Source organism: Nicotiana tabacum, chromosome 18 (assembly GCF_000715075.1).
Source record: "Nicotiana tabacum cultivar K326 chromosome 18, ASM71507v2, whole genome shotgun sequence".
NCBI lineage: Eukaryota > Viridiplantae > Streptophyta > Magnoliopsida > Solanales > Solanaceae > Nicotiana > Nicotiana tabacum.
In genome coordinates this window covers 138,271,103-138,294,211 of record NC_134097.1, presented here as the reverse complement: position 1 = coordinate 138,294,211, position 23,109 = coordinate 138,271,103, and the positions used below count along the sequence as shown (strand labels likewise).

General features: G+C 39.9%; 2 pseudogenes; both read right to left on the bottom strand.

The window, feature by feature from the left end:
• Positions 1–789, bottom strand: LOC107770244 (arginine--tRNA ligase, chloroplastic/mitochondrial-like; annotated as a pseudogene).
• Positions 790–1,142: 353 nt separating this feature from the next.
• Positions 1,143–22,492, bottom strand: LOC142172725 (pentatricopeptide repeat-containing protein At1g74600, chloroplastic-like; annotated as a pseudogene).
• Between the last annotated feature and the right edge of the window lie 617 nt (positions 22,493–23,109).

Below are 23,109 nucleotides of genomic sequence, written 5' to 3'. Positions count from 1 at the left end.
CTAGAAAATAAAAAAGACTCTAACATAAAAAAATCTCCTTAAGCAACTTCTTGTAAGTACACTCACACCCAATAGATGGAAACACTTTCTCATCACAACAATTGTTGCCTCACACAGCAGAAGCCTGCTTGTTTCTTCCACTGAACCAACCACCTGACAATTGGTGCAAAATTTTGTGCAGTCTTCAGACAATTCGTGAAGATACACAAAAGGTTTGGCAAAAGATTGATACAAGCTTCTTCAACAATTTCAGGAAATTGGGAGCAAAAGGAGTCCTAACACGCGTTCGTCTTGATGAGCCAAATCCATCGCCCCACTCTTTTTAACTCATCTATATCTCTGCCCGACTTCTTGATGATCGAACAAATGTGAGCATGCACATACAGCAGATACACAGCGGCATTTCCCTTATCACTAAGCATCTGATCAAAATTGAAGGTGTAATTAGTCAACCTGTTGCTCTTCAAGTCGGCATATTTAACAGCACTGTATCCTACTGCTTCAGCAGTTTGATCCAGTTCCTCAGCTGTCCATTCTTTAGCCTTACCTCTCTCTTCAAGTGCTAATTTACACCAGTTTTGGCCTCATCAAGCAAATTAACCAGCTTCACCACCCCAGTACTTCGCGTACGGAACCGTTTCCCGTCTTCTCCTAAGACTAGACCAAATCCCACATGACTAACTTTGGGATAATCAATCTCGTTAAGGGAAACCAGCCTGCAAATTTTGCAGTAGCAATGATCATCCAGTCTGTTTTCTCTTTATTAAGTTGATACCTTAAGAATTGCATTTAGAAGGTATCATGAAATCATTTGTTCAAACTTCAATATACATTGAACTCCGAATCCCAGCATCAGTTACACCAGTTGATACCCAAATTGAAAACCTTGCAAACTCAAAACCTCTTTACCCAACTAGTTACCTATACTACATCACATAGGTTAGAGTAATCTAATCATAATGGCCTGAATTATATGGATCAAGTTAAGATGGTAATCTGTACTCAAAATCACATCTTCAACATATATTATCATTTGCTTGTATTACACTGATTACAAGAACTCACAGCTACCTGTAAGACCTATTTTGCCACTGGAACATAATATTTTCCTTCCCGCATACATACTTAATATACAAGCAGCTTTAACACAAAAGTATAAAGGCAGAGGAAGTGTCCGTTCTGATAGATATACAATTTTTCAAGAAAAAGCTTATACAGTCTCGAACTAAACTATAGCTAATATCTCTGCTGATCTTCCTCGCAACTGCAATCTCTCGAACATATTGCATTCTCGAACCTCTCAATTTCAGAATAAAAATTTGAGGCCTGTAACCAAACTGAAGGATCCCCTGGCTCAAGATCCATTAATTTATAGTTGCTCTTCTTCCAACATGCTCATTTTGATGAATCCTGCAACTCCGCAAAAGTGAGCTCCAAACCACAGAATCTCCTGTCGATGATGCGTGGTTTAGCAACTCTTCTGCCTCAATGACTAAACCTGCACGGCCCAAAAGACCCACCATACAGGAATAGTGTCTCCTGTCTGGAAAGACCCCATGAAGTCTCATTGACTCAAAAATCCTTTTTCCCTCTTCAACTAAACCTGAATGGTTGCAGCCCAACAGCATACACAAGAATGTTACTTCATCTGGTTTTACTCCCTTTTGGATAATTTCTTCAAACAATCCAAGGCATTCACTTCCCATTCCTTTCCGAGCATATGCATTATTTATTGAAGTGAAACCGATGATATTAGGTGAAGGAAATGCTTCAAAATCTTCTAAGAGTACCTAATCTGTCCAGATCTTGAATATGCATCAATCAGAGAACATAATACCATAATATCAAAATCAAAACCTAATTTGATTGCACAGCGATGTAACAAATCACAGCTATACAATGATAATGCTTTTATTGTTAAGGACAGACTCACTTCATCAGATGCAATATTTTCACAAACCATCCAACGGAACAACACAAACATATCTTGGGGACACCAAGATACAGCAAAGATGACATCATTGAATTACAACGTTTGAGGCTTATTCCGAGAGAGCTCTGAAATACAAAAACTGAATTTTTCAATGTCATCATTTTCCCATACATATCAATCAAAGCCGACTGAATGAGGACATTTCCATAATCAAAGCCCAATTTCATAACAAAACTGTGCACTTGTTTTCCAAAGAGAGTTCTTTTTTGCGACTTGATAAATTCAGCAATTCCACGAAAGACATAGCAGATTAAGACCAAATAAAGTTAAAGACCCAGAACACTATGTGAGACAACAACCCTTTCTGTTGGACACATGCAAGACAAGATTGTGACTATTTTTCTAAAACTAACATATGTGGCTAAAAATGCAAAACTTGGCTAAGACCCCGCAAAGCCAAGAACCTAAGATTTACTAGGAAGACCGGACCCTATGTGGGTTGCCTACGTATCACGCCCTGAAAGACGAGAATCAGGTATGCGTAGTTCGGGCAGATCGGATACGGGCGAGAATTAAAAAAAACAACTAATTTAGAGAAAATATATTGTTTTGTCCTTTCCTTGAAAATGATGAAACATGCAACATTGTTTTTTTTGGATTTTCCTTTTCCCTCTTTTTTCTTTTTTTTTTGATATTCGAAAAACGATGAAAAAGCGCAAAATCTTTTTTTTTGAATTTTCAAGCTCTTTTCCCTTAACAAAAAATGTGACAAAAAACATAATTGGGCCCCACTCTAATCACACTTCACCCTCTCTTTTTCTTTTTCGTTTTTTTTCATTTTTTTTAATTTTCCCTCAACTATCATTAGTCCGCCAAATGACCTTTTTACCATCGAAGAAATGCAACATGTAGCACATAGGATGCATCAGGATGATCTTTTTCATTTTTGGTATACCTGTCCTAGACAGACTCAACCCCTGTGTTGAGTCTCCAAAGTTAAATGCACATGATGCAAGCAAACGTTCCTACTAGGGATCCGGCATGAGGTCTTGTTGTACTAGGTTCAAAACCTGGGTTTATTGTTCTAGACCTGGCTTACCCGAGCGGATAGCTCGAACTGGGGGGGCAGCGTACCGGGAATACAAAAGCTTTACTGGCTTTGCAACTTGTCCGAACCTCGTTCTAAATTTGGGATATGACTCTAACAGAAAAGAAGTCACACGAAGTGCACACTTCTTCATGATTTATAAGACTCAGAGAGAAGAGGGATTTTGCAACAGTTTATATACAGTTAACGGAATATCAAAGCGGTAAAAACAATCAATTAGCACATTAGGCCCAAATCATGTAATCAGGTAACAAAACCAGATAAAGCCAAACACAATAATTATTCTAAGCTCACATTCTGAACCCTGAACCAGAGATTCTGGGTTCGATCCCCAGCAGATTCGCCAGAGCTGTCATACCTCCTTTTTCTACCTACACCCCTACAAGGGGTGTAATATAAGGGAGTTTTTCCAATTAAAGTACAATCGAAATGAGATTATTTCATTTAAAGATTCAGAGTCGCCACTTGGGATAATTTTATGGTGTCCCAAGTCACCGGTTCAAATCCCGAATCGAGGAACGGATTGACTCTGTTTTACAGTCTGCGAACACAGAAATCCGGGTAAGGAATTCTGTTAACCTGGGAGAAGGTGTTAGGCATTCCCGAGTTCCGTGGTTCTAGCACGTCACTCAACTGTTATTTTTGGCTCAATTATTTGATTTTAAAAAAATCACTTTAAGACCTATGTGCATTTTAGCTTTAAACAGCTTTTAATTATTTTAAGGAAGATTTCAACGTCATCTAAAATACGTCTTTGGACCACGCCACATGAAATGCACCCGCATCCCGAGACACATTTATTTAACGTTGCTAAGATTTAGATTTGGGTCACATGAAATGCATACCCGAGTTTAGGAAAGTAAATTATTAAACTAACGCGCCTAAAGCAATTACGTATTTGCAAATTTGCGAGGGCCATGGAAGTTCGCTATATGGCGCGCCTCGAATTCTAAAGAGTCGAAATTAATTATACGAGGGCCATGGATTATGGATTTGGTTTGGCATGGCACGCCTCAAAATATTCCAAAAGGGCTTTACTTAACTAAAACAAACTACAGATGTTTATGAATATTAACGGCCTAAGTATGCTACTATTGATCCAAACAAATAAAGTAGAAATACATTCTTGTTTTTTTTACCATAAAAATACCATAACATATTCAAAATATAGCAATAACACTTTAATTCGATTCTCTGTGCAATTACTCCATAACATCATACAAATTAATAACAAACAGACGTTGACATGACATTTGGGTACTCAAGGTCACTAAACACAACAAAATCATAAAATAAGTAAACAAATCAATTCACATATAAAACAAAAGGGAAGGGGAGTATTGGAAAATGGGTAATGAATCAGTCACGAGCAAATTTATCAAAGTAGAAGGAAATCGAAAATAAGAAACTGAACCTTTAAAAGAATCTTTAGCCGCAGTTCTTTCCAATACTTGATTCAATACGAAACCTCCAAAATGAATTGTGAAACAACAGAGAAAGGCTGATGTTGAACCAAGAACTCGACCTCAACAAACATATCCCGGACCGGCGACTACGGACAGAAGCGGAGACGAACAACGACCTCAACGCTTACCGGAAAACTCAGATTCGAACCCAACCGTACTCCATATTTAGGACCGGAGATCGGAACCTAAGAAATAGGTAGATGTGTATTTAAGGTGTAGTTAACGGGAAGAAGCACAAGCACGATGGCTATGGCTGCTATGCTCAGGCGTCGGAGAAGATGAAGAATGGGGACAAGGGTCGTTTCTTTTGTTTGAAGCTCCGTTGAAGAAGAAGAACAGAGCCTCGTTTCTTCTCAAGGATCTAGGATCTCATTCTTGTGTTCAGCCGATAGTTCAGCATTGAAAATGAAGGGGAAGTTGATGCGGTATGGTGGTGTGGGGAAGATGATCCGACAGGGGGGTGGTCTGTATTGTGCGCAGCTTTTTCAGCTTCCCCCTTCAGCGTTATTTCTTGTCCCTTTTAGATTTTGTTTAAGCATTACTTTATAGGTAGTGTCTAGGTTTAGGTGTATTTTTATGTATTTTGCCCATTAGTCCCTAGGCCTTTTGTGTATTAGGTCCTTAGGGTCTTTTTATTTGTTTTTATTCTAAAGAAAGGTCTAGAAGGGTCTCTAAGCTTAATGGACTAATTCGAATTGGGCCAAGGACTAGGTTTTAAAACTCTTAAAATTATGATCTAACACCTTAATTGACTCCTTTTAAAATAAGATAAAAATACTACACAATGCAAAGGCTAGTATGAAACTATTATATATTTTTTGTATTTTCAAGATTATGTAAAGATAAAAATAAGGTACTATTTTTGTATATATTTTTTATTTAAATTTATGAAAGATACGTAAGCTTAAATATTTTTTTTGTAATTTTCCATTTTTAAGACGAAAATAAAGTAAAGAAGTCAAAAATAGTCGAAATAGCTATATTAGGCCTAAATTAAATATTTACATGCTAAAATATAAAAAATCTTAGGAAGGGTCAAAAATCACATGTCTACAAACATGTATATAGGAATTCCTAATCGAATCTGAATCGCTTCATTCACGTATAGAGCTAAGATCAGTAATAATGGGTACCATCAGTTGCAGAACTTATAACCTTCATTAAAACTTGCCTTTCTTTTAACAATCTGACTGCCCATTTTTAACCAGTACGTATTCAGTTATTTTAGACCTTTTTATTTCATTGCTTTCTGAATTCATTAGATACCATGCCTATAGGATCCTTGTCCAATGCTTAGGCAAGCCTTACAGTAAAGTTATAAACTGGATCTGTTCTATTAACTACAACCAGCAGGCAAGCCTGATTCGGGTTTCTTATCTGAATTGTGTAATAAATCAATCTGCCTCAACCTTTAAGTTCTTTCATGTTTAGTATCTAATCAGACCTTAAGTAGTATGTGTAAGTCATGCTAATTACGTGCTTCCTTGTTTAAAGGGGGTATATTTGAGCCTTTTGCTTGTTATGTGCTTTCCCACAACTTGCTATACATGTTTTGTGTGTTGCCTTAGAATTTTGCCTTTGAAACCACAAATAAGCCTAACATCCCTCCCCTTTAAGATTAGTAGTCCTAAATGCCTCCGGAACTGATAGGATTGGGTCGGGTAATAGCATGCAATAAGTAATCGATACCATTCCGCGCTATAATACCCTAACAGGGTGGGAAGGGTAGATATGGATATGATGACCACACGATAATGTCACGTGTAAACCCTCATTGAGGAGTGATTACAGGGCATTGTGTGGGGTGATCCATATTATTAATAAACCTAGGACGCCCTTTCCCCTTTGTTTCTTTGTTCTTTCTAAAGATTTCAAACTATTTCTTTTAAGAAAAACCAGCTTTCTTTTAGTTCTTTCCAACTCTGTTTATTTGTAAACCATTATGTGAAAATCCCCTCTTATTTGAAGTTTCATTTACTTATATGTTATTTGCACCTAAATTCGCAACAATAGTCTAACCGGGAACCACACTAGTGGATCCTGAGGGGTGCCTAACACCTTCCCCTAGGAATAATTTCAAGCCCTTACCCAATCTCTGGTTATTCAAATCAAACCCTCTTGGTGTCCTAATGCACCTAATCATTAGGTGGCGACTCTTCAAGTCAAACCCAGTTCCCAAAAGGAATGAGTTGCCCTCCCAAATGTCATAAACCCAATTTTGCAAGGAAAAGGTGGCGCGACAGTATGTCGACTCTGCTGGGGATTTTTAGGCTTTTACCATTTCAGACTATTATTGTGAATTTATGCTTCTTTATGCGAAATTATCTGTTATTTCTTTCAAGCAGTCAATTCCCTTTTTCAACTACAAACTAACTTGTCTTTTTGTTTCTTTCCTTTATTTCTTTCCTTTATTGCTTTCCTTTATTAGTGTTTTAAATTATGAAGAGCTGTTGTATTTACTGCTTTCTTAACGTGCAAATACATGACAACCTGCTTTAATTATTGCATAAGCATGTTTTCAACATCATATTCCACTCGTGCCAAACAAAATAACATAGCAACGCTTATAATGAGTGGTTGTGCTCTTCCGATATTATCACCCCTAAATCCGAAAAGGCGTATATACGGCGCTCAAGGGTACTAGTCTAAAACCCCATAGAAACCTTACTCTATTTAAATTGTGCATGCATCATGGTCAAACTTAGCCGAGTCAGTTATGTTGTCCGCATAATGACTCTTTAAGATAGCCTTGTCCAAATTCCACTGGGTTTCCCCTTAAATCCAAATGGACACTACCACATTCTATGCATTTATTTGGAGAACTAAATGCTTTTATGTCAATTATTGATATTTAAATAGTCTAGTCTGGCGGGGGTAAGGGCCTAACCTTGTTTGTCTTGCAGAAAATGAAGAACGAGGTCCCCAGTTTCAGTATGGTTAGCACACCCCCACTCTTGCTAGACTGGTGGAGTAGTCTTCCATCAGATGACCAAATCAATGAGTGTAAAGAGAGGGCCGCCAGAGCTAGCAAAAAGTTGGAATATCTGGAATACAGTATGCTGGAATTAGAAGGAAAAGTGAGGAAGAGAGTCACCAACTGCCAGAATGCTGAGGGAAACGAAGGAGAACACCTAGCAAAGGCATTTTTACTGACGAACCTACGCGAACTGGAGGATTTGATCAACGAGAGCATTCAACCTGAGGAAGGTCCTTCTGGGACCAAGTAGATTGGAGTTTTTACTTTTTCACTTTACAAAATGTAATAAGGCCAATGGCCATTAGTGACTTTATTTCCTGTTATTCAGTGTCGATTTGGGACTTGTCTACTTTTTATCGATAAAATGAGGCCTTTAGCATTCTAAGTTCTCCAAATCAACTTGTCGCTAGGCCTACCTCAGGCACAAAGAGGTTCCTAAATAGGACACGATTTACATTCTTGCACTATGTGTTTAATATCGCAATATTTCTTATAATCCTTACTAACTTCTTACCTTTTTGTTTTTACTTTTTTTTTTTATTTATTTCCCCCTCCCCAAAGGTTAGTTCATGCACTCTAGCAACATCATCTTATTCAACGAGATCTAGGGGCCCTCCACCCATTCCTCCTCTTAGTCCTGTCAGAAACAAGAACAAAAGGAAGATGGAAGATCTAAACAACACCAGAAAAGAGAACTCAACTGAACGGGTAGAGGTCACTCATGCCCATGATACTCAGGTTTCCAAAGAGATTGCATCCCAACTAGAACAAAAGCTGCTGAAGTTCCAAGAAGAACTTGATCAGGTTCGAAATCTGGCAAATCTGTTATTTTCCCTCACCACTCCAAATGTCAACTTCCCAAATGCTCAGAACCCCACACCTCCACAAAATATCCCAAAGCCACAAAACCATCCCGATCCTCACCACCACTGCAACACCTACCATACTTCCAACAATACTCCAATGTTCATCCCGAAACCCCAAAACACCACAAATGACCACTTTCACACCCATCATAATACCCCCATCTACATGGAGACCATGGCACACTCTACCCAACCCATCTCAAGCGCACCCGAGTCTGATAATAAAGACTTGCTCATCAGGAATTTGGTTGAAGAACTCAAGAAATTGACTAGCCGGATGCGTCAAAGGAAGTAAAGGAATTAGGGGCTAAACTATGAAGATCTTTGCATACAGCCCGATGTCGAACTCCCCGAGGGGTAGAAACCTCCTAAGTTCAAGATGTTTGATGGTACAGGGGATCCGAGAGTACATTTGAGAACATATTGTGAAAAGCTGGTTGGAGTAGGGAAAGACAAGGGGATCCGCATGAAGATATTCATGAGGAGTCTGAAAGGAGATGATCTATCTTGTACATCAGCCAAGACCTGAAGAAATGGTCAAACTGGGTAAGTATGGCATCCGACTTTATGGACAGGTTCAGGTTACAACACAAAAAATGCACCAGATGTGTTCTATATCCATAACCTAAAGAAGAAGCCCATAGAAACATTCTGCGAGTATACTACTCGTTGGAGATCCAAAGCTGCTAAGGTCAGACCTGCCTTAGAGGAAGAACAAATGAATAAATTTTTAATCTGAGCTCAGGACCCGCAATACTATGAAAGACTGATATTGATTGAGAACCATAAATTTTCTGACATCATCAAGTTGGGTGAAAGGATCGAAGAAGGCATCAAAAGTGGTATGGTTACAAACTTTGAAGCTTTGCAAGCTACCAATAAGGCCTTACAGTCTGGTGGTACGTCCAAGAAAAGGGACATAGGTGCCATAATGGTTGCACAAAGAACCAAATCCCCTGTCAAATACCAAACCTATCCAATGCCTCCACTCACATATCAGCCTACTCCGAACTACCCAGCACCCTCACCCTCCTACCAAAGTCCATCACCCACTTATCAATCACCTCCACCTCCCACATATCAACCTACTTCACCCAGATACTCCCAACCTGCACATGTTTACCAAGCCTACAATGCTCAACCATCCCACTATCAATCACCTCCTACATACCAAAACTTCCCAAGACATCGACCAAATTTTGACCGTCGACCTCCTAAACAGTATACAACCATCGCTGAACCTATTGACCCGTTGTACGAAAGACTTAAAGCCGCTGGTAATGTCACCTCTATCCCTGCCATAACCCCTGAGAACCCTTATCAATGGGTCAATCCAAAAAAATCCTGTGCATACCATTCTGGCATGAAGGGACACACCATCGACGAATGTCGTTCTCTGAAAGACAAGATCCAGGTTTTGATTGACAACAAGATTATTGTGGCAAAGGAGTCAGCTCTGAATGTCTGCAATAACCTTCTACCAGACCATAAGGGTGGAGACATTCACATGATTGAAATAGAGGATGATTGGGATCCCGAGGGATCAATCTGGTTGATTGCAGAAGGCGATAACCCAAAGAAGCCAATAATTACTCTTAATCCAATCATAGTCCAGATTCAACAATCTAAGGACGCTGAGGTAAATATGCTTATGCCACTTGAGTTTGAAACAATGTCAGCTGCAAAGACACCAGCACCAATTGAGGTCGAATTCGTGTCTCCAACAAATGCACCTACACCATTCGAAGTTGCAGTTTTACCACCCAAGGGACATGCTCCGTTTGGGGTGAAGATAGCCACGCCGATCCCAGTGGCGATGTCGGCCGTGACACCATTCCACACAAAAGCTATACCATGGGACTATAACCGAGGCAAGGAGGAACGACAAGGTTAGGTTCGAGGAAACTGTTTCCGCACAAGGTATGACGAGAACAGGTAGGGTCTATACCCCATAACATCTAGACAAGTCAAGAAAACAGGCCTCCAATTGGTCACCCATTACTGAGATCGGTCCAAACGACCTTTGGAGAAAGATATAGGCCAAGGAATACACGGTCATCGGCCAGTTGAACATAATACCGGCGCAGATCTCCATACTTGCTTTGCTACAAAATTCTGAGGCACACAAAAATGCTCTATTGAGGGTGTTGAGTGAAGCGTATGTGCCAAGCAACATCACTGGTGGGGAAATGGCCAACATGGTCAGACAGGTATTAGAAAGTCACAAAATTACTTTTCATAAGGATGAGCTACCGCCTGAAGGGTTGGGTCACAACAAAGCACTGCATATCACTGTGCAATGTGAGGACTACTTTATCACCAGGATCTTGATTGTTGGGGGTTCTAGTCTCAACATTTGTCCAAATTAGGCAAAGGATTGCACGAGATAAAGGATGGAGCTATCAACGTGAAATCCTTTGACGGCTCCCAAAGATCCATTATTGGGGAGATTATTCTGTGTTTGCAAATAGGGCCAACTTGGTTTGATGTTGACTTCCAAGTGATAGACGTACCGACATCTTACAATCTGCTGCTGGGACGACCATGGATTCATGCTGCTGGGACTGTGGCATCGACACTGCATCAGGCAGTGAAATTCGAATGGAATCATCAAGAGGTGATCATTCACGGCGACGGTAGAAACCCTATTTACAATCACCAGACCATTCCATCGATTGAAGGAAGAAAGAATCTAGGAGGAGAGACTTATCATCACATCGAACGGGTGAATGCCGCTGACAAAGACAAATAGTGGGACAACAAGATTGAAAGTATACTGAATTGTTATGGGTATGAACCTGACAAAGGGCTCGGTAAGAACCTCCAAGGAATCGCTAAGCCCATAAAGCTCAAGAAGCATGGCACTACTTTCGGTCTAGGATATGAGTACACCTGGGAGGAATTCAACCATTGGTCGCCACCAGCGCAGTCCTCACTACCCATTGGAGCAGCTAATACCACACTTGGAGCGAACTTTCCACCCGGCCTGTGTTATCTATGTGTCAGAAGAAGAAGAAGCACTTGCAACGGTGAGGAAACTGTTCCTAGAAGACAATGACATGGACTATTGTGTTGTTCTCGGGGAGGAGGGGGAGGAATGCCCTTCTATACAGGCCGTAAGCAGAGGGGCGTACCTCAATAACTGGAACAATCAGGACAACCAGAGCCCGCGAGCCTCGGGGTAGCAAGGCTAAAACAAGCATTGTTTTTTATTTACTGAAAATTTTATTTTTCTCGCATGTCCTTTAATTCCAGAAATAAGATCTCCAATGTTCAAAACGATCATACAATTTATCAAAGCATTTTGACTATTATTATGAATTAACATTTATTACTATTGTTTTCTCTCATTACTTTACTTGTACAACATTACTATTACTTGTCTTGATGAACCAATGACCGTGACATGCAACGAGACAACGCAACAAACGGACATAGATTCAGAGGAAGATGATATACCAGAAGAGATTGTTAAAGAAGTCGAGAACTTTGAGAACAAGACGAAGTCCAACCTGGACGATACTAAGATTGTTAACCTGGGAGATGCAAAAAATGTCAAAGAAACATGAATCAGCATTCGCTTATCACCGTCAGAAAAGGAAGAGGACACAGAATTTCTAAGAGAATATGAGAACATATTCGCCTGGTAATATGATGACATGACTAGTCTGAGCATATCTATTATGGCACACAAATTGCCAACTGATCCAACATGTCCACCGGTAAAGCAAAAGCTCAGAAAATTCAAACCTGATACGAGTTTGAAGATCAAGTAAGAAGTCACCAAGCAGGTCAAAGCCAAAGTTCTCAGGGTGGTGCAATACCTAACATGGTTAGCTAACATTGTGCCAGTGCTAAAGAAGGACGGGAAGGTCAGAGTCTGTGTCGACTACCGGGATCTCAATCGGGCCAGTCTGAAAGATGACTTTCCTTTGCCAAATATACACATCCTAATCGACAATTGCGCCAAGCATGAATTGCAATCATTTGTAGATTGTTTCGCTTGTTATCATCAGATCTGGATGGATGAAGAAGATGTTGAGAAAACGACTTTCATTACGCCATGTGGAATGTACTGCTACAAGATGATGCCGTTTGGGTTAAAGAATGCAGGGGCCACCTACATGAGGGCCATGACTACCATATTCCACTACATGATACACAAGGAGATAGAAGTGTACGTAGATGATGTTATTGTCAACTCCAAGAAAGTAATTGATCACATGGAAGATTTGAGGAAGTTTTTCAATAGATTGTGAAGGTACAACCTGAAACTGAATCCTGCGAAGTGTGCATTTGGGGTTCCTATCGGAAAACTACTTGGGTTTATCGTGAGTCGTCGGGGGATAGAGCTGGATCCATCAAAGGTCAAAGCTATTCAAGAGTTGGCACCACCAAAGAACAAGAAGGACGTAATGAGTTTCTTGGGGAGACTTAACTGTATCAGCCGGTTCATAGCACAATCTACAGTTATCTATGAGCCAATCTTTAAGATACTAAAGAAGGATGCCGCTACCAAATGGACTGATGATTGTCAAAGAGCTTTTGACAGAATCAAGGAATACCTGTCAATACCACCAGTCTTAGTCCCACCAGAGCCAGGTAGACCCTTATTACTCTACCTTGCAGTATTGGATGGAGCTTTCGGTTGCGTTCTGGGGTAGCATGATGAAACAGGGAGGAAGGAGCAGGCTATCTATTACCTTAATAAGAAGTTCACCACGTACGAGACTCGGTATTCTCTGTTAGATCGCACTTGTTGTGCTTTGACTTGGGTAGCTCAAAAGCTAAGGCACTACTTTGGTGCTTATACCACATATATCATTTTCAAGGATGAATCCTTTGAAGTACATCTTCCAGAAGCCCATGCCCACTGGCAAGCTAGCCAAGTGGCAAATCCTGTTGAGTGAATTTGACATTGTCTACGTGACTTAGAAAGCGATCAAGGGACATGCATTGGCAGATCACCTTGCCGAGAATCCCGTAGATGGAGAGTACGAACCCCTGAAGACGTATTTTCCTAATGAAGAGGTATCATTCATAGGAGAAGACATTGCGGAATCCTATAATGGCTGGAGAATGTTTCATGATAGAGCTGCAAATTTCAAAGGAGTCGGCATAGGAGCAATCCTAGTATCAGGAACCAGTCAGCATTATCCGGTGGCCGCCAAACTCAGGTTCCCGTGCACCAACAATATGGCGGAGTACGAAGCCTGCATCTTAGGGCTCAAGATGGCAATTGACATGAACATTCAAGAATTGCTAGTGATCGGGGATTCAGACCTACTCATACAGCAGGTCCGAGAAGATTGGGCAACCAAGAACTCTAAGATACTCCCGTATCTGCATCACGTGCAGTAGCTGAGAAGGAGGTTCACAAAGACAGAATTCCGACATGTCCCCAAAATCCAGAATGAATTCGCCGATGCATTGGCTACCCTGTCATCCATGATACAATATCCGGAAAAAACTACATTGATCTCATTCCAGTGAAGATCCACGACCAGCCAGCTTATTATGCCCATGTTGAAGAAGAAACAGACGTAAAACCTTAGTTTCATGATATCAAGGAATATTTGGCCAAAGGAGAATACCCAGAGCTTGTAGGTCCTACTCAGAAACGCACACTTCGGAGGTTATCCATTAATTTCTTTCACATCGGAGGAATCCTGTATAGGAGGACTCCTGATTTGGGACTACTAAGGTGTGTCAACACAAAAAAAGCATCTAGGCTACTAGAGGAAATCTATGCAGGGACCTGCGAACTACATATAAACGGTTTTTCTTAGCAAAGAAGATACTCCGAGTTGGTTACTTTTGGATGACTATGGAAACGGACTGCATCCAGTATGTCCGAAAATGCCACCTCTATCAGATACATGCAGACATGATAAAGGTACCTCCAAATAAGCTTACTGCAACAAGCTCAACGTGGCCATTCGTCGCTTGGGGAATGGATGTTATTGGACCAATCGAGCCTGCCGCTGCCAACGGGCACAGGTTTATCCTAATAGAAATCGACTATTTTACCAAATGGGCCGAGGCAACATCTTACAGAGCAATAACCAAGAAAGTCGTGGAAGACATTGTACGCGACCGCATTGTTTGTCGATTCGGGATTCTAGAGTCAATCATTACTGATAATGGCTCCAACCTTAACAAAGACCTGATGAAAGCCATATGTGAAACCTTCAAGATCGAACACAAAAATTCTACAGCCTACAGAATTCAGATGAACGGAGCCGTAGAAGCCGCCAATAAGAATATCAAGAAGATACTAAGGAAAATGATAGAAAAGCATAAACAGTGTCACGAGAAGCTATCATTTGCTTTATTGGGGTATCGCACACAGTCGGCACATCAATTGAGGCAACCCCCTATATGCTGGTCTATGGTACAAAAGCAATCATTCCCGCCGAGGTAGAAATTCCCTCCCTAAGGATCATACAGGAAGCTGAGCTCAACGATGTAGAGTGGGTGAAAAGTCATTATGAACAGTTAGTCCTCATAGATGGAAAGAGGATGAATGCAGTTTGCCATGGTCAACTGTATCAGAACAGAATGTCCAGAGCCTTCAACAAAAGAGTCAAGCTAAGATAGTTCACACCGGGGCAGCTGGTGTTAAAGAAAATCTTTCCACATCAAGATGAAGCCAAAGGGAAATTCTCTCCCAACTGGCAGGGTCCGTACATGGTTCACCGGGTTTTGACAGGGGAAGCCCTCATACTTGCAGAAATAGATGGAGAAGTTTGGCCAAAACCGATCAATTCAGATGCAGTCAAGCGTTACTATGTGTAATCTTTATGCTTTCCTATATGATATAATTTGAACTACGTTTGACCTGATTCCCATTTAAGAGGGGATACGTAGGTAGCCCTATGGGTTCGGTCATAATTCAATAAAATTTTCATTTCCCCCCTCAAAATTCTGAAGTAATTTCAGCTAGTCATCGCAAGCAGCCGTCAGAAACATCAACCCATTAAACTGGGATAGAATTTTGAGGAGAACCCTCAAAATTCCGAAGCAGGAAAGGTTGCAATGTCTTGAACCACGTCACAGTCATCGCTTCATCTAAAAAACTATTTTTAAAATATGTACTTATGTCATATTTTTACAAACTCATGCATGTTTATTATCGAAATCGCTTTGTCCAGCAACACTACCCCAATGATACATACCGTATCACTAGATCAAATCTGAACAGGTCAGACTAGGCCAGCAGGGATGCGAACTAACCTCCCTTCTACGAAACTCATGATTTTTCTTTGGATGCAGACATTTGGATTGCGAAAGCATCTGACATGCTATACATTCATGAGATAAACGTTGCTCAGGAATACAACACTTAGAACTATTCGCGTTTACCAGCATTTTCTATCCACGCACACCAGCGATATTCCCTATATCGCAACGTCCCCAACAGTCACAATTCGCAACCTGCTATCAGCTAAGAAACTCTATTACCATTTGCCATTTTATTTTTATTTCTGCATTGCATAAGGCTACCATTCTGCCTTCCGAGACTAAATACTGTCTCCATCTGCATTTTCTACATTGCATAAGGCTACCATTCTGCCTTTCGAAACTAAACACTGTCTCCATCTGCATTTTCTGCATTGTATAAGGCTACCATTCTGCCGTCCGAGACTAAACACTATCTCCATCTGCATTTTTGGATTGCATAAGGCTACCATTCTGCCTTCCGAGACTAAACACTGTCTCCATCTACATTCTGCATGGCTGAAAGATCGCCACTTTATTTACATTCTGCATGACTGAAAGATCGCCACCTTATTTACATTCTGTATGGCTGAAAGATCGCCACCTTATCTACATTCTGCATGGCTGAAAGATCGCCACCTTATTTACGTCCTGCATGGCTGAAAGATGGGCATCTTATTTACATTTTGCATGGCTGAAAGATCGCCACCTTATTTACGTCTTGCATGGCTGAAAGATCGCCACCTTATTTACATTCTGCATGGCTGAAAGATCGCCAAATACTGCATCTCATGGGCTGAAAGATCGCCACCTTATTCACATTTGCATTGGCTGAAAGATCGCCAAATACTGCATCTCATGGGCTGAAAGATCGCCAAATACTACATCTCGTGGGTTGAAAGATCGCCAAATTGTTCAAAGGCATTATAGTTTGGAGGCATCATTCTCATAACCCGAGAGCATTATTTCATGGTCTGTGAATCCTTTATCATATGCTTCATGGCCCAGGACGTCATGGTCTGAGGACGTCATCCTAACCATCCAAAGACAACATTCATGGTCCGACGAAAACTTGCATCACGTTTAAATTTATGCACAATATATGCTTGTATTGCTCATTTGCAGGTAAACCGGCGAGCAATGGCCATCTCAGCAGGAGCGATCCCGCTCCAGTTCCCGTAGCCCTATTAGACCTTAACCATTCATCCTGACCTGAAATTGCGTCGTTCTTGAAAAGGCCTCCATCGGCATATTCCGCCGACGGATCCTGAACTACATATGGCCTGATGCCTATAAGACCAGGGATATGTGGGCAGCTCAGGAGCCAGATCATGGCCAACCTCTTCAAACCACTTCATTCGGTCAAAATTGGCCATCATATCTTTGCCCGACAACACTTTCATCCTTCCCGGGTAAAGAAGGGCAGCTGTTGATATTCAATTTTTCCCTATATTTTTTAACTTTGCAAAATACCTTCAAAATAGCCTATATATGCATATATAACTATATCCCAAGGTTACATTATTTTTCCTTAATTTTTCAAAGATTTTTAAATCAATTCACGGCCCTATTTTATCAAGAAAACCCCAATAATTATCCCCAAAATTATCATTTTGGTGATTCATTTATTGGAGTCTCATGTTTACACTAAAATATAGCTAATTTATTTTTTTACATATTTTTACAAATTTATTTAGTATTCTTAAGGTTAAAATTGCATAATTGCAATATTAGCCATTTTTAGGTTTAAATTCGTCTCATGTTTATAAAATGCGATCTTATATTTTTAAATTGATAATTATATATTATTTTAGTGCTTTCAATTTGTTTTCAGAAATTTATTTAATATTTTCTATAAATTAAAGGAGGAAAAGGGCTATTTAACTTGTAGCCAAATTTGGCTTATTTAGCCTAAAATCAAACAGACCCCAACCCAAATTAAACCAGCCCAATCGCCTAATTAAACCATCCCAAAGACCCAAGCCCAATCCCTAAATTTACCCGACCCAACCGGATTAAATATTAGTCATTGATCAATTTTGATCAATGGCCCAGATTCGTTCTTACCAAATTAAACCAAACGACCCCCCCCCCAAACCCCTCTCACTCCTCACTTAATCGACTCTCATCTCTCTATCTCTATCTCTGGTTCTCTCTAGAACCTTCCCCCTCCTCCTCCTCTCTAATGAGCTTCACTCACCTTCTTCGGCCATTTTCTTGCCTGAATCCATAGTGGTTTCACCACCCACCAACCTTCTATGGCTCCTTCACGCTTGGTTACCAAAGTCTCATGACCTGACCACGAAGAAGCTGGGTCCAAACATTGCTTGATTCAAGTTCCATGGCCATCTCTGGCCTTGCTCTGGCAAGCCATGTCTGTTCGAGCCTGGCCTCGACTCCTCCTACTTAGATCAATGACTATCCAAACCTTTCTCACCGTTTGGGTTCCTCTGAAACCCTAGCTTTTGAGGTTCTTCTGATTTCTTTAGATTTGTTCTAGATCCATGTTTCCCCTAAAACTTTTAAATGACTTCTTGATATTTCTTTCAAAATTATGCTTTCAAAACCTTTATTTTTTTCCGATCTAGGGTTTCTGAGTTATTTAGATGTTTCTCCGATTTTCCTTTTTCTCTTGTGTGTTTCTTTTACTATGTTTCTTCTACTGTGTTCTTTGTGTGTCTCTTCTACTATGTTTCTTCTGTTGTGTTCTTGTTAAGCTTCTTCTACCATGTTCTTATCAGATTCCTCTATTGTGTTTTTATATGTTTCTCCTACTGTGTTCTTATTAAGTTTATTCTACTATGCTTCTTTATATGTTTCGCCTACTGTGTTCCTATTAGTTCCTTCTACTAGGTTTCTTATTAGTTTCTTCCACTATGTTCCTTTACTGTGTGTCGCATGTTGTTCTTTTACTACGCTTCTCATGAGTTCATGCTACTGAAAGAGCATGTCAAAGGTCTCAGTTCCTTTCTGAGACCTCTGAACCTGTCTCGATTAGTATCTTTTTCCTTGATTACTTGTTCTCTCATCTCTGCACTCGATTGACGGTAAAAACTCTAGAATTTGGGGGTTCATCCAAGTTTTGAGATCATTGGCTATATGATTTCTTGAACTTGTTTGATTCTAGAAACCCTAACTCCTTTAGACCTATTTCGAGTCTCTGAACTGAGTCTCGAAATCTCTGTTTCTTTAAGCGATTCTGATTTTTCTACTTAACTCTTCTAAGGTCTTTATGTTGGACCCTTTGTATGCTATTTGATGTTATCACCCTTCTACATTGCTGACCAATGTGACTACCATGATCCTACAGGCTATTACCTACTGATTTTGCAATAGTATGACGTTTTTTTTTTGCCCTAAATTCAGCCTAGAATATTTGTGTGCTCTTTATATATGCTGAAATCCCCTCTAAAAATGTCTTTAGATTTTGATTGATTTCAGACTTCCTTTGTATAAGTTTGATTGATTTCTTTCCTTGTCTGCTGACTTCCCTGTTACTCGATTTGAGTCAAAAACTTTCCTTAGATTTTCTGACTTGGTTCATTCATGGACCAATGATTACAAAAATCTCTGACCCCTTGATTTATTGTATACTGATTGATCCTTACCTTATTTGTTTTAACCGTGTATTTCAAAATTCTTCCCTTAATTAAATCCCTATGTATTTACCCCTAATTGCCTACTTTGCACAAGATGCTTATTTGATTTATTTCCTTAAATAACTTTTACCGTTTAAGTTTGAATTCCTTAATTAAAGGAAGTCTTGTATTGATTGATTTTTAGTTGATATCCAGTTCTTTAATTGTTTTCTTACCTTATTTCTGCCTGTTTTTTCACACTGTAAATACACGACTCTTTCATTAGAAAAAACAACCATCATTCGTAGTCTTTCTGAATTTACACTTACACTCAAAAGTACTCTCTCTTGTTGCTTGTGTTGTGTCCTATTTACAAGACCTACTGCCTGACTTTCTTTATTTGCTTCTTTGAAAACTGGTATGTCTTGATTTAAGCTTTTTAGCACAACAACAATGTGTTTATTTACAGCTTTTTTATCCCTGTCTGCTTATTGCTTCTGTGTGGTTCAACATTACTGATTTCTTTCTGCCTGTTCTATTATGAATCCCAAACCCCTGCCCTCTATGTGTTTAAGCTATGGTTTGAGGCATGAAAATACTACAAGTTATTGTCCATGAATCAAACTCGATCCCTTTGGATCCTAGCCTCTAAATAGTGTGTTCTGCCAGGTCTAAGAGTATGCTAGCATCCTCCATTGCTGAGCACGCTTGAAGTCTGTCTTGGCCTAAGTAATAGGCTCTTCACAATCTCCCCTACCCCCCTGAACTCCCTATGTGTGTTTATTAGTAGCTGTTTCCCTCTCCTTTTCCCCTTTAGTATTCTATTCTGCACTTGCACATTTTCCTAGTCTTTAAGTTCTGCCCCCTTCTTGTGAGCCTTGCCTTGGGACCCTTTGAGTTCCCTCTGAACTTGGACACTTGAGGGCTGGCCCTTCCACACTGCACTTGTCCTAATATGATAATACATTTGGGTGTGAGCATTTCCCGGGGTCCCTTTGATGCTCTTAGAGAACTTTGACACACTCAAATGGGAGAAAGGCCTTGGATCATGATCTCATGGAGTTGGTTTACCTCATATTTCAAGCATGAAGTCTGAATCAGGCTCTCCTTTGGTTGTACTTTTATTTATATTTTTTGATGTTTTTTTACTTTATTTCGGGTTGTAATAATCTATAATAAACTATTGGGGACGGCCAGTAAAAAGGGCGGATAATTATGTATGCAAAAAAGGGTAGATACCATGTCTATAGGAATTTTGAATATGCATATAGAAATCATGCCTATAGTTCTTTATGAATTCTGTATATCCTACATTCATATATAAATCATGATCATACGACTACTACATTTACTATATTTATGTAGAAATCATGCCTACATGATTATCTAAATCTGCACGTTCAATTGCACCTAGATATCATGTCCATAGGTCTTAAGCAAAATTCAGCATCTAGATATCATGTTCATAGGTTTAAAACGAGTCTTCTGCATTTTTATACCATGTCTACAAGGTTCAAAATCAACTACGCGTAGAAAGCATGTCTATAGGAATTCCTAATCGAATCTGAATTGCTTCATTCATGTATAGAGCTAAGATCAGTAATAACGGGTACCATCAGTTGCAGAACTTATAACCTTCGTTAAAACTTGGCTTTCTTTTAATAATCTGACTGCCCATTTTTAACCAGTACATATTCAGTTATTTTAAACCTTGTTATTTCATTACTTTCTGAATTCAGTAGATATCATGCCTATAGGATCCTTGTCCAACGCTTAGGCAAGACTTAGGGTAAAGTTATAAACTGAATCTGTTCTATTAACTACAACCTGTAGGCAGGCCTGATTTGGGTTTCTTATCTGAATTGTGTAATAAATTAGTCTACCTTAACCTTTAAGTTCTTTCATGTTTAGTATATAATCAGACCCTAAGCAGTATGTGTAAGTCATGCTAATTACGTGCTTCTTTGTTTAAAGGGGGTATATTTGAGCCTTTTGCTTGTTATGTGCTTTCCCCCCAACTTGCTATACATATTTTGTGTGTCACCTTAGAATTTTACCTTTGAAACTACAAATAAACCTAACATCCCTCTATTTTAGGATTAGTAGTCCTAAATGCCTCCGGGACTGATAGGATTGGGTCGGGTAATAGCATGCAATAAGTAATCGAGACCATTCCGCGCTTTAATACCCTAACGGGGTGGGAAGGGTAGATATGGATATGATTACCACACGATAATGTCACGTGTAGCCCCTCATTGAGGAGTGATTATCGGACATTGTGTGGGGTGATCCATATTATTAATAAACCTTGGACCCCCCTTTCCCTTTGTTTCTTTGTTTCTTCTAAAGATTTCAAACTATTTCTTTTAAGAAAAATCAGCTTTCTTTTAATTCTTTCCAACTTTGTTTATTTGTAAACCATTACGTGAAAATCTCCTCTTATTTGAAGTTTCATTTGCCTACATGTTATTTGCACCTAAATTCACAACAATAGTCTGGCCGGGAACCACACTAGTGGATCTTGAGGGGTGCCTAACACCTTCCCCTTGGGATAATTTCAAGCCCTTACCCAATCTCTGCTTATTCAAATCAAACCATCTTGGTGTCATAATGCACCCTAATCTTTAGGTGGCGACTCTTCAAGTCAAACCCAGTTCCCAAAAGGAATGAGTTGCCCTCCCAAATGTCATACACCCGATTTTGCGATGAAAAGGGGGCACAACACTCCCCACTCCATTCTTCTTCTTCTACAATTTTCACTTTTCTTGATTTTACAGCAGACCTAGTTGTTTTTGCTAAAGTGGATGGTTTAGCAGACTTTGACTCTGAAATAGACTTCTTAGAGGAAGTCTTTGCTTTCTTGGATTTAGGAGTCAGAACCTCCACTTCTTCTGTCTCATCTTCATCTCGAAGGACCAAGTCCATCTCATCAATATCAACAGCCTCAACAGGTTTTACCATCTTCTTCTTTCCCTTAGCAACTACTTTTCTTCTATTTTCTTCTAAGGCTTTCTCCAATTCTGCCTCATTCTGCTTTTTCTGGCTTCTTGTGGCTCTGTCTCTTATGGGAAGACATTCAATAGTAACAGAAGGGGTATCCTTATTTTTCTTATTTTCCCTAGCAGTGCCAGGGTTTTAGACTTTGAACGTCCTCTCTTCTTTGGATTATAACTCTCAATCACTCTTTTCAGTTGGTCTGCGAGGGATTCTTTTTCAAATGAAACAGTTCATATACATTTTTACCAAGTTGAACCAGCCCTTCAGCAACTTTTCCATACCCACTTCCCCATGTTTTGTTCACACTCTCCTCTATTCTAGTAGATTTCTCTCCCCAAACAACCATTGCTCATGTATCTTTGGTTAGAGTAACATAAGTGGGTGAAGGACCAACCACTCCTTCTCCCTTACCCCTCACAGTACTCCAAGCACCCTCACTCTCTTTTTCTTTTTCCATTTTTACCAACAACCCTTCCAGACTCGGTAGTTTCAACACCTACTATAGATCTTACCAGCACAAACCTATTCTCCAAATTCGTAGTAACCTCAGAAATAGTTGCAGGAGTGACTTTAGGGCCAGATGTTACCTGTTCAGTCTCAGAAGAAACGTTTTCTTCCCCCTCAGTAGCAGATTTGAAAGATTCATCAGATTTCTGGGGTTCTTCTTCCCTACCCACTTTCAATTGTTTGTTTATTTTCTTGATCTGCTCTCCACCAGCGACAACCTTACGAGCCATCATCTTTACCCTACTTTTATTAGAGGTTGGTGTGGTTGAAGGGGTGGTAGAAAGTAGAAGTGGTTTTCTATGGTGGTGATGAAGTATTCTCAGAGGTGTTTGCCATATTTGTGCTTGGGTATGGAAGAAAAAGAGTTGGATTATGTTTGGAAGATGAGAGAAGGTGGAGAGTGTTTTGACGGTCTTGAAAAGATGAAGTGAAGAAGATACTTAGCCTGATCAATTT